At 43.8% G+C, this 14464-nt stretch overlaps 1 protein-coding gene across 1 annotated transcript in view; it reads right to left on the bottom strand.

Annotated features, from left to right (window-relative positions):
* Positions 1 to 13617, bottom strand: part of ZNF524 (zinc finger protein 524) — a 47487-nt gene extending 33870 nt beyond the window's left edge. Inside the window, exon 1 of the mRNA XM_088444483.1 lies at positions 13317 to 13617. The gene's annotated coding sequence lies outside the window, so the exon portion shown is untranslated. The remainder of the gene's footprint in view (positions 1 to 13316) is intronic.
* Between the last annotated feature and the right edge of the window lie 847 nt (positions 13618 to 14464).

Below are 14464 nucleotides of genomic sequence, written 5' to 3'. Positions count from 1 at the left end.
TTATGTACCCATCGAGGGGATTTCTTCGGCTGGTGATGCTGAATGGCACCCTTGATATGGGCATTAGCTCAGGTGTACCAATATGAGAGTGGGGAGAGGATGTTACTTACAGTACCTGTGTTTCATGGGCGGTCTTCCTTCCCATTACTTGACAGGCCTAACCCTTCTTAGCTTCCAAGTTCGGATGGTATTTTGGGCGTTTACCAGGGTGGTATAACTGTAATTTTCTCCCCACTTCAGTTGGTTTCCCATGAGCCAAAAATTGCCCATCCTCTTTAGGTGTTCCAATCAGGGATCTTTGTTCAAAAAACTGGAGAGCTCAAAGTCAATATTAAGTCAGTATGATGTCAGAGTTTTGAGTTCGAATATCCATCTACTTTCTTCTCTGGACATGGTTTTAATATGGTTCCCCCTCTCCATGAGGGTTTGACAAGCGAAATTGCTTGGAATGTCAGTAAAGAGGAATCTTTATTATGGTGTGTACTGAAATGCTCCGAGACACTGTGTGTTTTTAAACCATTCTCAATGTTTCTTATATGTTCTCCCAGACGTGTACTTAATTTTCTTATGGTGCGTCCACATGGGCATGATAATAAATATATGATTCCTTTGGAATCACAGCTGAGTTTCCCTTTTATCTTGTATTCCTTTCGTGTGGTGTGAGAGATAAACATTTGAAGAGGGAGAGTAGATTTTTTGTTAGAGGTCTTGCATGCTCTGCAATGGTTACAGAAGAAAAAGCCTGTTTTTTTCGTGTCAAGCCAATTTTCAACGTTTTTTTGAGAGAAGGATTATCCAGCAGAGTGTCAATGGAGGCAAGGTGCAGGGTGAACAGCAGACTCAGGTACTCAGGCAAGGGGAAGGTAATGAAGGATGCAGGGTAGTCCAGCAGGGTTGGAGCAGACAGGCAGGCAGGTAGCGTATCACAGGAAACAGGTGATGAGCACAGGCAACTCTCTCTCAGCTATGCTGAGAAACACATTGCACTGGCAATGATGTGAGGCTCTGAACCTCCCTAAATACCAAATGCTGGGCCGTGACTGGCCAGAGAGAGCATGTGACAAACCAGGATTGGGAGATTAGGTCACTTGACCGGAGGCAAGATGGCGGCGCCCATGCCGGAGCAGAACGGAAGCACCACCAGGCCTCACTAGCCCAAAGTGACAACATGCATGCACAGAACCACGCACAGGCAATGCCCCTCGCCAGCAACTAGCTCCACCACCAGACGCCCCCGGCCATAGTGACCTCACAGGTAATACCCGTCGATCACCATGCTGAGAAACTCTGGTCGTGACAGTACCCCCCCTTCCTTATGGGTGGCCTCAGGACACTCACCAGGCTTTTCGGGATGAGCAGGATGGAATCTCCTGACCAGGGTCGGGAGCATGGATATCTCGAGCATCGGTCCAACAGCGCTCCTCCGGACCGTAACCCCTCCAATCCAGGAGATACTGCAATCGTCCTCTGCGGATGCGAGAATCCAGGACCTGAGAGACCTCGAACTCCACGCCTCTTTCAGTCTGGATGCGAGGGGGAACAGGAACACCCTTGCGGAATTTGTTCAATATTAGGGGTTTTAGGAGGGAGATATGGAATGAGTTTTGAATTTTTAGATAAGCAGGCAGCTGAAGGCGATAAGCCACAGGGTTGATTATTTCTGTGATGGAAAAGGGTCCGATGAACCGGGGAGCAAACTTCATCGAATGTACTCTGAGACGGATGTTCCGGGTGGACAACCAGACTTGGCCTCCAACTTGCATGCAAGGTACCTTCCTACGTCTCCTATCTGCCTGAAGTTTGTAACGGGAGGACGCCTTCTCCAAATCCGAACGTACCTGAGCCCAATTAGATGCAAATCTCTGTAAAGTATCCTCCACGGCTGGCACATCAAAGGCAGGCAGGCTTCGAAACTCATGAATACGAGGGTGAAGACTGTAGATGTTTTGAAATGGGGTTTGATTTGTCAAGGAATGATACGAGACATTATGTGCAAATTCTGCCCATGGTAGCAATTCAGACCAATTGTCTTGGGATGACGTCATGAAGATCCTTAGGAAGGTCTCAAGATCTTGATTGACCCTCTCTGTGGATCCATTGCTCTGAGGGTGATAGGCCGTGGAGAAGTTTAACTTTACTTGTAGAACAGAACATAAGGCTTTCCAGAACTTTGCCACAAATTGAATGCCACGATCAGAAACTATTTTGGTAGGAAGTCCATGGAGGCGAAATATGTGCTGGACTAAGGGATGAGCCAAGTCAGGAGCAGTAGGCAGTTTCTTTAGAGGTATATAATGAATCATCTTCGAAAATCGGTCTACCACAACCCAGATGGTGGTGTACCCCTGAGAGCTAGGTAAATCCGTTACGAAGTCCATGGAGAGATGTGTCCATGGACGTGATGGAATAGGCAGGGGTAACAATTCACCAGCTGGGGCTTGATGCGAAGACTTATGCTGAGCACATGAGGCACAAGAGGAAATAAACTCCAATACATCAGTTTTCATGGACGGCCACCAATAACTTCTCTTTAAAAGTTCCAGTCTTTCGAGTACCTGAGTGACCTGCAAAACGAGAGGAGCCCAGGTGAGGAGCTGCTTCCTTAACTCCGGGGCCACAAAAGTTTTCCCAGTAGGAGGCTGTATCTGTATGGTGGCAAACACTCTTGACTCCAGGACAGGGGCACTACGCAGGGTCTCCAAATTGTTGTTAGAGGAGAGATCTAGACAGAGCATCTGCTTTCTTATTAAGAGCTCCAGATCGGAAGGTCAGGGTGAACTGAAAGCGAGCAAAGAAAATTGCCCATCAGGCCAGACGAGGGCTCACACACTGGATGTTTTTGAGGAAGAGGAGGTTCCGATGGTCAGTGAAGACAGTGAAGGGAAATTTAGCCCCTTCCGGTAGGTATCTCCACTCCTTCAGGGCCAACTTCACTGCCAAGAGTTCTTGTTCACCTATAGCATAGTTCCTTTTGGCAGGAGAGAACTTCTTGGAGAAAAACCCACAGGGATGAACTCCGTTGACTTCATATCGCTGGGATAGGACCGCTCCTACTGCTTCTGATGAGGCATCAACCTCTAACAAGAAAGGTCTATTCAGGTCTGGTTGTCTTAAGACTGGAGCTGTGATAAAGGCTTGTTTCAAAAGCTGGAAGGCTATCTCTGCCTCGGGTGACCATAGGGCAGGATTAGCACCATTATGGGTCAGGGCGGTAATGGGAGCCATAAGTGATGAAAATCCTTTGATAAAGCGTCTATAATAGTTGGCGAATCCGAGTAGTCTCTGGATGGCTTTCAAGGTTTGAGGACGGGACCAATCCAGGATTGCCTGCACTTTTTTGGGATCCATTTCTAGGCTGGAGCCAGAGATGACATAACCAAGAAATGGCACACTAGGTACACTAAAGACACACTTTTCCAGTTTACAGTAGAGGTGGTTCTTCCTCAGATGAGACAGCACTTCCTTCACATGGTGATGATGTTCCTCTAGAGAAGACAAGAAAATCTATATGTCGTCCAGATAGACGACTGACACATATAATAGATCCCGGAAAATTTTGTTAATGATGCCCTGAAAGAGAGCGGGGGCATTGCACAAGCCGAAAGGCATCACAAGGTATTCAAAATGTCCATCCCTAGTATTAAAAGCGGTCTTCCACTCGTCATCTGAGCGAATACGAATGAGAGTGTAGGCCCCTCACAGATCTAACTTGGAGAATATGATGGACCCCTTGACCCCAGGGGTGTATCTAGGGGTCCAAGCGCCCCTGGCAAACTAAGGAATGGGCGCCCCCTCCAATGACTGCTTCTACTAAAAAAAATTAAAAAAAACCACACTGGGGGTAGTTTAATTCACACACGTGAAGAAATAGGGAGAGTATAATTTTTATTTCTCTTTTTAATATATATATCTTTTATAAAACTTTCTCTATTGCAAACCACTATATATAACATTTTTTATGCAAAAAAAACACAGGAAAAGCTTAAAAACAGTGAATCAAAAACAAACAAAATGCATTATGGGTAACATAATTTACATATATTCAAATTGGGCTATCTATACAGCATTATGCTTTTTAACAACTGATACCCTCACTCAACCATTAAGTTACTGGGATGATAACTCACATGAATCTTTTATATTATCCCACATAAGAATGAAGACAGTCCATATGGATTATATCTTATTCTCAACACAGGGTTAGCCACAACCTATAAAGATCTAGCCAATTCCCCCAAACTGAAGAAAATACAAATTTATTAAATTTACACTGGGGGTAGTTCAATTTACATGCCTGTAGAAATAGGGAGACTATGTATATATATATATATATATATATATATATATATATATATATAATCTTATATATATTTTTTTCAGTTATAACATTTACTACATGAAAAGCACTGTTTATTAACTTCTATATGTCAACAACACAGGAAAAGAGGGCATCAATAACAATCAAGATGCATTATGGGCAAGATAATTTGCATATATGCAAATTACCTTTCGAATAGAGCTTTGTGATTGATGTGGTCCTTGCACTCTTTTCCTGCACAGTTGACATATTGGAATTAGTGAGTGGTGATTGATATGTGTTAGGTATTGTGGGGGAAGAGATATATTAGGAATAAAAATTAAAAAAAAATTACTCTCCCTAATTTTAAATGTTTCTGATATAAAGGGACATATAAGACGGCTAATACATGCTAGCAATCAATGGAGAACACTGGTAAGAGCAGAGGAGACAGAAAGAGACCAGGGATCTTTGCTGCAGCTGACTGCAAGACACTGCTAAGAGCAGAGGAGACAGAAAATCATGTGCTAGTGATGGTGGGCTGAAACAGCGGCACCCCTGGCAAGAGCCATCCAGGCCAATAGGAAGATACGCCCCTGCTTGACCCTGTCAAATAACTCCATGATTTGTGGAAGCGGATATTGATTTTTGACCGTTATATCGTTCAGGCCTCGGTAGTCTAAACAAGGTCTTAAGCCGCTGTCCTTCTTGGCAACGAAAAAGAACCCAGCTCCGGCAGGAGAGGTGGAGGGGCGAATAAATCCTTTTTCCAAATTCTCCTGGATGTACTCAGACATTGCTTTGGTCTCTGGTAAGGACAGAGGATAGGTGCAACCACGAGGTGGCATCTTATCAGGCAGCAGGTCAATAGGACTCCTTAGGAATTGCTGGAGATATTAATGAAGCTGTTTTCCTTACAGGTCGTATCTTGGGAAGACAGGATTTCTGACAGTCTGTCCCCCATGAAAGAATTTGCAAAGAACACCAGTCTATCCTAGGATTGTGCAGGTGTAGCCAGGGTAGTCCTAAAATAATGTCTTGGGATGCCTCAGGTATCACTAAAAACTTCAAAGACTCAGAATGGAGTGCTCCAATATGGACTAGCATTGGTAGAGTTTCCTTGGTGACAACTCCATTAGCCAGAGGCCGACCATCCACAGCAGTCAAGCAAATCGCATGAGTGAGGGATGAACAAGAAATTTGTAGTTTGTCAACTAAGCTGGAGTTTATAAAATTTCCGGCTGCTCCAGAATCTAATAGAGCAGAAACAAAGGCAGATATAGGCTTTAGATCTATAGCTAAGGTTATTACGAAATCTTTATTATTTGAGGACGGACTCATTACTCCTAACTTGATGTCTCCAGTGTCAGTTAGGAACGAGCGTTTCCCGATTTGCGGGAACAGGAGGCTACCAGGTGTCCCGAATCTCCACAGTATAGACAGAGGTTTTTTAACATCCTTCTCTGACGTTCCTCTTTGGAGAGATGGGTATGGTTCACCTTCATAGGCTCTGCATCCATAGGAGTAGGGGATGGACGGGTAGGTAAGGGAAGGGTAGATGACCTTTGCCTGTCAGACCTGTGCTTTTCAGCCTGACGTTCTCTGAAGCATAGGTCGATTTTATTACACAGCGAAATCATGTCGTTTAGATTGTTGGGAAGCTCACGGGTGACCAGATCATCTTTTAGTCGGTCCAAGAGTCCATGCCAAAAGGCTGAGGTGAGGGCTTCCTCATTCCACTTGAGCTCTGATGCTATTGTATGGCATACTGGCCGACAGAACGGATTCCTTGTCTCAGAGTCATAATACCAGATGAAGCTGATACAGTACGTCCGGGCTCATCAAAGATCCTCCTGGATGATGACACAAAGGCTGTATAGTTATCCAGCAGAGAATCTGAATGCTCCCAGAGTGGGGAAGCCCTATCCAAGGCTGAGCCGGACAACAAAGACACTATGTAAGCAACTTTAGTTTTTGCAGTGCGAAAGTTATCAGGCTGTAAGGTGAAATGTATATCGCACTGATTCAGAAACCCCCGGCAGAGTTTAGGGTTGCCGTCAAATTTGCTGGGCATAGGAAGGTGTAAGCGAGGAGATGTTCTGTTACCAGTATTTCCAGATGCAGGAGAGAGTGTAGGGACTGTTACCCCAGGGGAGGATAAGGAGGTTTGCAGATTATCCTGTCTTTTAGACATTTCCTGTAAAAACTGAGCCATTTGATGCTGCATGGTTTCCAGGTTTTCCAAACGGCCAGCAATGCACCAAAATAAATCTACTCCAGACTCCTGTTCCATGGCCGGGTCCATGGGACCAGTACAAATTGTGAGGATCTGGTTTTGTTGTGGGCCCGGGGTGGTGATAGGAGCAGACACTGAGCAGGTTTAAATGAAAAGGTGGACCTTTTAATGAGTGGTTGATAGACATGAATATGACAAAAACTAAAGTCCAGATATAGCACTAAGTGCACTTGGGAGCTGTGGTGAAGTAATGGGAAAAAGTCCAGTAAGTGACAGGCAATGAACAATGTCCAGGAAGTGACTGGTTAATAGAGAATGTTCAGGTGATGGTAGGCTGGAGAAATCAGGTGTAGTGGCTGAAATGAAGAATGCAGGCTGAGGAAGGATTATCCAGCAGAGTGTCAGTGGAGGCAAGGTGCAGGGTGAACAGCAGACTCAGGTACTCAGGCAAGGGGAAGGTAATGGAGGATGCAGGGTAGTCCAGCGGGGTTGGAGCAGACAAGCAGGCAGGCAGGTAGCGTATCACAGTAAACAGGTGGTGAGCACAGGGAACTCTCTCTCAGTTATGCTGAGAAACAAGTTGCACTGGCAATGAAGTGAGGCTCTGAACCTCCCTAAATACCAAGTGCTGTGCCGTGACTGGCCAGAGAGAGCATGTGACAAACCAGGATTGGGCGATTAGGTCACATAACCGGAGGCAAGATGGCGGCTCCCATGCCGGAGTGGAACGGAAGCACCACCAGGCCTCACCAGCCCAACGTGACAACATGCCCGCACAGAACCACGCACAGCCAACGCCCCTCGCCAAACACCAGTGCCACCGCCAGACGCCCCCCGTATTAGTGATCTCACAGGTAATACCCGTTGACCACCATGCCTAGAAACTGTGGTCGTGACAATTATATGTCAACTCCAACATCACAATCAATATTGAAAAGTTATTGGTAAACAACAGTTGTCATCTATATAAGAGAGAAAGTGTGTGTGTCTGCCTGTCTGTCTGTTTGTCCTTTATGCACGGCGAGAGTTTTGTACCTACTGTAGTTCCCCCAAATTTGACATTGTGGTTTAGTTTGACTAGGATTAGGTTTTTGGCTATGTTTGAAATTCATCAGGGCCATGGAGATCTACATGGTGCCCATCAAGTAGGCCGTGGAGTCTCTGATTTGAAATCTTTGTTTAAGCACGTTTACTCAGAATGTCTTCCAGTACCTAAAACTGCACTGATCTGAAGGGACAGGCTGATATGGACCATTGGGGGCAGGCAGAGCTCCAACGGAAGAGCAGTGAGTCAGAGACAGTTGGAGACAGTACATGAAACCTGCGAGCTATGGCACAGCCCAGTGACATCAGCACCTGACCACCCGCCCGCAGGTGCCGAAAAGTCAAGCTCGGCGATCGCAATCTCGGCAGCAGTAAATCCAAGAAGACCTGCTGCACAGCAATGGATGCCAGGAGGTAAGAGAGGGACAGATAGGCCTAGCCAGCACCTCCGTTACCAGGCTCCATTGCTTTCTACCAACAGTTGATCCATAAGACAGGTGTCACAGTGTGCCGGACACCGGTCATCACTTACCAGGTCCGGCAGCACTGGCTCCCTGACAGCCAGCGGGTGGGGAGATCCCGGTGCCCGCTGCCGATGACGCCCTCCCGGGCTGCCTGTCTTGTCCTCCGGCGAGCGGCAAGGTGGGAGATCCCGGCGCCTGCTGCCGCGGGCTTCCCCTGTCAAATGTGCAGACGGTCATGGCTCCCCTAGGGGCGCGCGTGCCGTACTGCAAGTAGATTAAAGAAACAGGCGGGGTTAGGGAGTCGCTGATTGGGTCTGGCTTGAAACCTGACCTATATAAGGAAGTTCCTGGGAGCACCTCAGTGCCAGAGTATAGGCTCCATTACCATACTCCTGCGTTCCTGTGTATATCCTGACTATTGGTTCTGACATTGGCTTGTTCGTGAGTCTGATTCTGCCTGATCCCTGGTTCTGCGTTAATTATTTGGTTCTGACCTCGGCTATTCCCTGTTTACGTTTCCACCCTGGTACCGTACCGTCTGTTTTTTCTGATTCGGCTTGTCGACTACGCTAAAGTCTCCTGCACTCCTGCTAAGTTCACCAGCACCTGTATAGGGAAACCTAACCTGAGGGCCGCGTCCTGTGTGTCGGATGCAGCCAAGTCCATACCCTCTTGCGAGAGTCCCTGGTGAATACCGCCGGCAAATTAGACTCCACGCCTCAGGAATAGGTCTAGCCAATTCCCTGAATACGGGTTGCATCCACAATCTGCCCGACAGTTTGTGACAACAGGATTCTCATCCTACCCCATTAAAGGGATATAAACATTTTACAAAACTATTACAGTGATTTTAAACTTTAATAACGTGCATGTATTTTACAGAGTGTAACTTAAGCATATACTATTATATACACAGCAGCGACCAGAAACCGGTTGCTGTAGAAGAACCACATTATGTGTTTGATCACAACGAATGCAAAAATGTTGTGGAGCATGTCTTCAGGATAAAGCTGGGTACACACCATACGACTGTGCGAGCCAGCGATACGATGTAATGATACACAATGCACAATCCGGCATGAGACTGCACAATGTGTCGTTACATGGTGCATGTAGCAACAACTCAATGTACATTGCATCGTCCCATCTGCCTCACAGGACAGCAGATGGGATCGATGTGATGAACGACTGTTGGGAATGACGGATTGGGCGTACACACTATACAGTGTGTACAATGTACAGTCAGGTCCATAAATATTGGGACATTGACAGAATTTCATATTTTGGCCTCTATTCACCACCACAATGGTTTTGAAGTGAAACAAACAAGATGTGCTTTAACTGCAGACTTTCAGATTTAATTTGAGGGTAATTACATCCAAATCGGGTGAACGGTGTAGGAAATACAACAGTTTCAATATGTGCCTCCCACTTTTTAAGGGGCCAAAAGTAATGGGACTATCAACTCAAAAGCTATTTCATGGACAGGTGTGGGCTATTCCCTCGTTATTTCATTATCAATTAAGCAGGTAAAAGGTCTGGAGTTGATTCTAGGTATGACATTTGCATTTGGAATCAGTTGCTGTCAACTCTCAATATGAGAGCCAAAGAGCTGTCACTATCAGTGAAGCAAGCCATCATTAGGCTGAAAAATCAAAACAAACCCATCAGAGAGATAGCAAAAACATTAGATGTGGTCAAATCAACTGTTTGGAACATTCTTAAAAAGAAAGAATGCACCAGAGAACTCAGCAACACCAAAAGACCCGGAAGACCACAGAAAACAACTGTGGTGGATGACAAAATAATTATTTCCCTGGTGAAGAAAAACCCCTTCACAACAGTTGGCCAAATCAAGAACACTCTCCAGGAGGTAGATGTATATGTGTCAAAGTCAACAATCAAGAGAAGACTTCACAAGAGTGAATATAGAGGGTTCGCCACAAGATGCAAACCATTGGTGAGCCACAAAAACAGGAAGACCAGATTAGAGTTTGCCAAACAACATCTAAAAAAGCCATTACAGTTCTGGAACAACATCCTATGGACAGATGAGACAAAGATCAACTTGTACCAGAGTGATGGGAAGAGAAGAGAAGGAAAGGAACTGCTCATGATCCAAAACATACCACCTCATCAGTGAAGCATGGTGGTGGTAGAATCATGGCGTGGGCATGTATGGCTGCCAATGGAACTGGTTCCCTTGCATTTATTGATGATGTGACTGCTGACAAAAGCAGCAGAATGAATTCTGAATTGTTTCGGGCAATATTATATGCTCATATTCAGTCAAATGCTTCAGAACTCATTTGACGGCGCTTCACAGTGCAGATGGACAATGACCTGAAGCATACTGCAAAAGCAACCAAAGAGTTTTTTAAGGCTAAAAAGTGGAATGTTATGCAATGGCCAAGTCAATCCTCTGACCTGAATCCGATTGAGCATGCATTTCACTTGATGAAGACAAAACTGAAGCGAAAATGCCCCAAGAACAAGCAGGAACTGAAGACATTTGCAGTAGAGACCTGGCAGAGCATCACCAGGGATGAAACCCAGCGTCTGGTGATATCTATGCGTTCCAGACTTCAGGTTGTAATTGCCTGCAAAGGATTTGCAACAAAGTACTAAAAAGTGAAAGTTAGATTTAGGATTGTTTAGTTTGTCCCATTACTTTTGGCCCCTTAAAAAGTGGGAGGCACATATAGAAACCGTTGTAATTCCTACACCATTCACCTGATTTGGATGTAATTACCCTCAAATTAAATCTGAAAGTCTGCAGTTAAATCACATCTTGTTTGTTTCATTTCAAAGCCATTGTGCTGGTGAACAGAGGCCAAAATATGAAAATTCTGTCAATGTCCCAATATTTATGGACCTGACTGTATATTGTTTCAGTCCGCATTGGAACAAAATATCACATAATATTTTGTTTTGTGTGTACCCAGCTTTACTGTGTTCCAAGGCATGGCTCAATTAGGACTCTATATCCAACTTTCTTCAATTAAAAGGAATTTTACTACCTTGATAACCTACAACATAGGTTCTCAAACTCGGTAGTCAGGACCCCACATAGTGCATGTTTTCCAGGTCTCTTCACAGAATCAAAAGTGAAATAATTATAACCACCTGTGGACCTTTTCAAATGTGTCAGTGAGTAATGAATACACCTGTGCTCCTGCTGAGTGACCTGGAAAACGTGAGCTGTGTGGGGTCCTCAGGACCGAGTTTGAGAACCACTAACTTACAATAAGGAAGTAATGGTGAAATTGTTAAGGGGGGCATCCACTACAAGATCTGAAAACGACTGCACGATTACGACATTGTAATCATGCAGTCATTTGTCAGTCGTGTGATGAGCCTACACTGAACGAGCAGACGTTCAGTGCAGGGTCATCCATCATCTGGAAACATGCTGATCCTGACGATAACGTCAGGTTGACCAGCATGTTTGCACGATGATAGATGTCTAAAAGATGTCTAAAAGACCAAATTTTCAAACGATGTTCGAACGATTATCGAATGATTTTATCGCTATCGTTCAATCGTTCAACTTTATCGTCTAGTGGATACCCCCCATTAGGTTGGAGCCATAAACTACAATAAAGGATTGGGGGTGGGTATAAAACTTTTGAGAGAGCTAAAGTGGAGAGGTTGTCCATAGAAACCGATAAGTGTCATTTCACAGACTGTGCTAGATAAATATCAGAAGGTGATTGGTTGCTTTGGGCAACTTCTCCACCTTATCTATCTCAACAGTTTGATACATCTCCCCCTGGACCTGTTAAACATTTTACTTGTATGTAACAAAAATTGTGCAGAGTGGAGCACAGCGTAAAAATACATGACTGCCTTTTCATAAAAACATAATTCTACAATGTTGTATCATTTATTGCAAAATTATTTTATTTATTAGCAAATACTATGAAAAGAAAATCTCCATTTTATAGCTCATTCATTAAAACTGTTATATAAATAGGGATATACAATAATTCTGTTACAGTGTAACAGATAACACACATATACAGTATATATTATTATATTTTTAATTTATTGCTCTTTTTACACTTTATTACAAGTCAGCGACTCAGCTAGTTATGCTAGGAAATAATTAAATATAGATTGTAAGCTTGCGAGCAGGGTCTTCCTACTTATATATCTGTCTGTTATTATTCAGTTTTGTTCTATTAATGCTTACAATTCTAAAGCGCAACGGAATATGCTGCGCTATATAAGAAACTGTTAATAAATAAATAATAAATAATAATACATCAACAACCAATTTACATTTCTTACCGAAAGTACCCAAGTAGCTGATAATAGGGATGCTTGGAGGAAAAGATATTGGATTTGCTCTACTGGTGACTTATGGTTTCACAGGATGACCTGATAACAATTTAGGTCCTGATCAGTATCCTGGCTTCACCTACAATATGGTCAGGTCATAGTAGCCATTATACAGTATTTATTAATATTTCATATATGCAAATTTCATTGAATTTTAAACTCTTCAGAATGCCCATCAATAAATATAAGTCATCCATAGCATACTAGTGGCACTGTTGCTATCTCTGTTGGAGAGGAGACAGAAATTAAACCATTACTAACATGTGCATAACATTGGCTTTCTCAGTCATTGAAGCACATTTTAATTAGGGATGTGCAGGCTCGGATTAGTTTGCACGACCGGTTCGGATTTTTTCCATCAAAAAAACAGGACTCAGAAAGAGGCAAAACGTCACCTTTCATGGACAAACATCATCATTCCTGGACTTACAGGAATGATGACGTTTTGCCTCTTTCTGAGTCCCGTTTTTTGGATGGAAAAAATCCGAACCTGGCGTGCAAAACCGAACTAATCCGAGCCTGCACATCCCTAATTTTAATTATTATGAATAATCAGTTTGATATCACAAATCAGTATAAAAATATACTTGTGGTCAACTTATAATTAATTACAGAAAAAAACTAATACTTTGCCATGAACATCCATGCTTAATTAATAACGCCAAGAGTACATATGTGGTGGAACCAATAGTAACCAAGCAGATTCCATAGCAACCAGACATTATAGCTATAATTTTATTTGTAAAATGAAAACAAAAATCAGATTGGTTACTGTGGGTTACTGCAAGTATACTGTTAGTAAATTGGCTTGTTGTGATGGAAAGGTACCAGGTACATCATGCATATATCATGGCATTAGTATTACATCAGAAATCTGCAGCAACCAATTTAAAGATTCCCAAAGCAAAAAAACAGCAATTATTATGCTTACCAATGTAGTCTTGCACATAGACTGGGTCACACAGCTCCAGTAACCTCTGAGTCTCCACTGATTTATATTTTCCACCTCCCCAGTGAGTCTAGGCTTACCTTACTACAGCAAGCTCAATGTGAAATAATCAGATTGTATTTGCAGTAAGGAAAAACAGACAATTAGATAAGGAGCACAGTACGTGTGATGCTGGACCTCCATTTAACAGAATAAATAATGTTAATTGCAATGCAATACTGTGCATAGACACATGGGCAGGTATACTGTATGCTTATTACCCCATGTGGCTCATACTGGTTAATGGATGTTAATGTAGGCTTGAAGACAGGGGTCATTCATCCTACTTGTGTGTGTGACTGTGTGTGTGTCCTTGGCTTCATGGAACAAAAGAAAGGAGTTAGGTGCAAGCAGCGGGCTCTAGGACCTGATGGAGTCTGCAGTCACAGTGCATTAGGGGTGGGAGAGGACAGAGATCTGGAATGGTTGTGCCCTGCTGCTCGTAGTGCAGCGAGAGAATGACAACAGTTAGCACTGCCGGCCTCTGTCATGTTAACGATCATACATAATGCACAGACAGGCAACCTGTAACCGTTGAGCTGTACTGGACAGTGACAAACGCAGGATTTCTAGAGGGGGGTTTCCAAATGTTGGATTTTAGAGCGAGTGTGGCCAGTCCATGAAGAGGGTAGAATTAGCACTTAACCAGCTGTAATATGCGTCATACAAAGTGTATTGTGTGTAATAATTCCAGCGATCACAGTAAGCCAATAGATGCGGCAGTAGGGCCATCCTGCCTGAGCTGAATGTTTTTATTGTAGATGTGGGCTCCATTCCAGAGTATTAGAGCAAGTCCGGGAGTCTGGGGGAGCAGCAGAAGAACCTAGCACTGCCCTGGACATATATGTACATATTGGGCTCTATAGCAGTGCATCCCTAACAGTGCATGTTTTCCAGATCTCCTAGTTGGTGCACAGGGTATTTATTAATGACTGATACATGTTAAAAGATCCACAGGTGGTGCTAATTATTTCATTTGTGATACTGTGGAGAACATGCAGCACTAGTAAAATTCTATTACATTACTATTTCTATTGTTGGCTGGGGAGCGGGGTTTCCAGGCAGACGAAAAAACCCCTTGCATTTGCCTA

Source organism: Taudactylus pleione, unplaced genomic scaffold (genome assembly GCF_031769625.1).
Source record: "Taudactylus pleione unplaced genomic scaffold, aTauple2 ptg000366l, whole genome shotgun sequence".
Classification (NCBI taxonomy): domain Eukaryota; kingdom Metazoa; phylum Chordata; class Amphibia; order Anura; family Myobatrachidae; genus Taudactylus; species Taudactylus pleione.
Note: the sequence above shows the minus strand (reverse complement) of the source record. Positions and strands in the feature narration are given on the sequence as shown.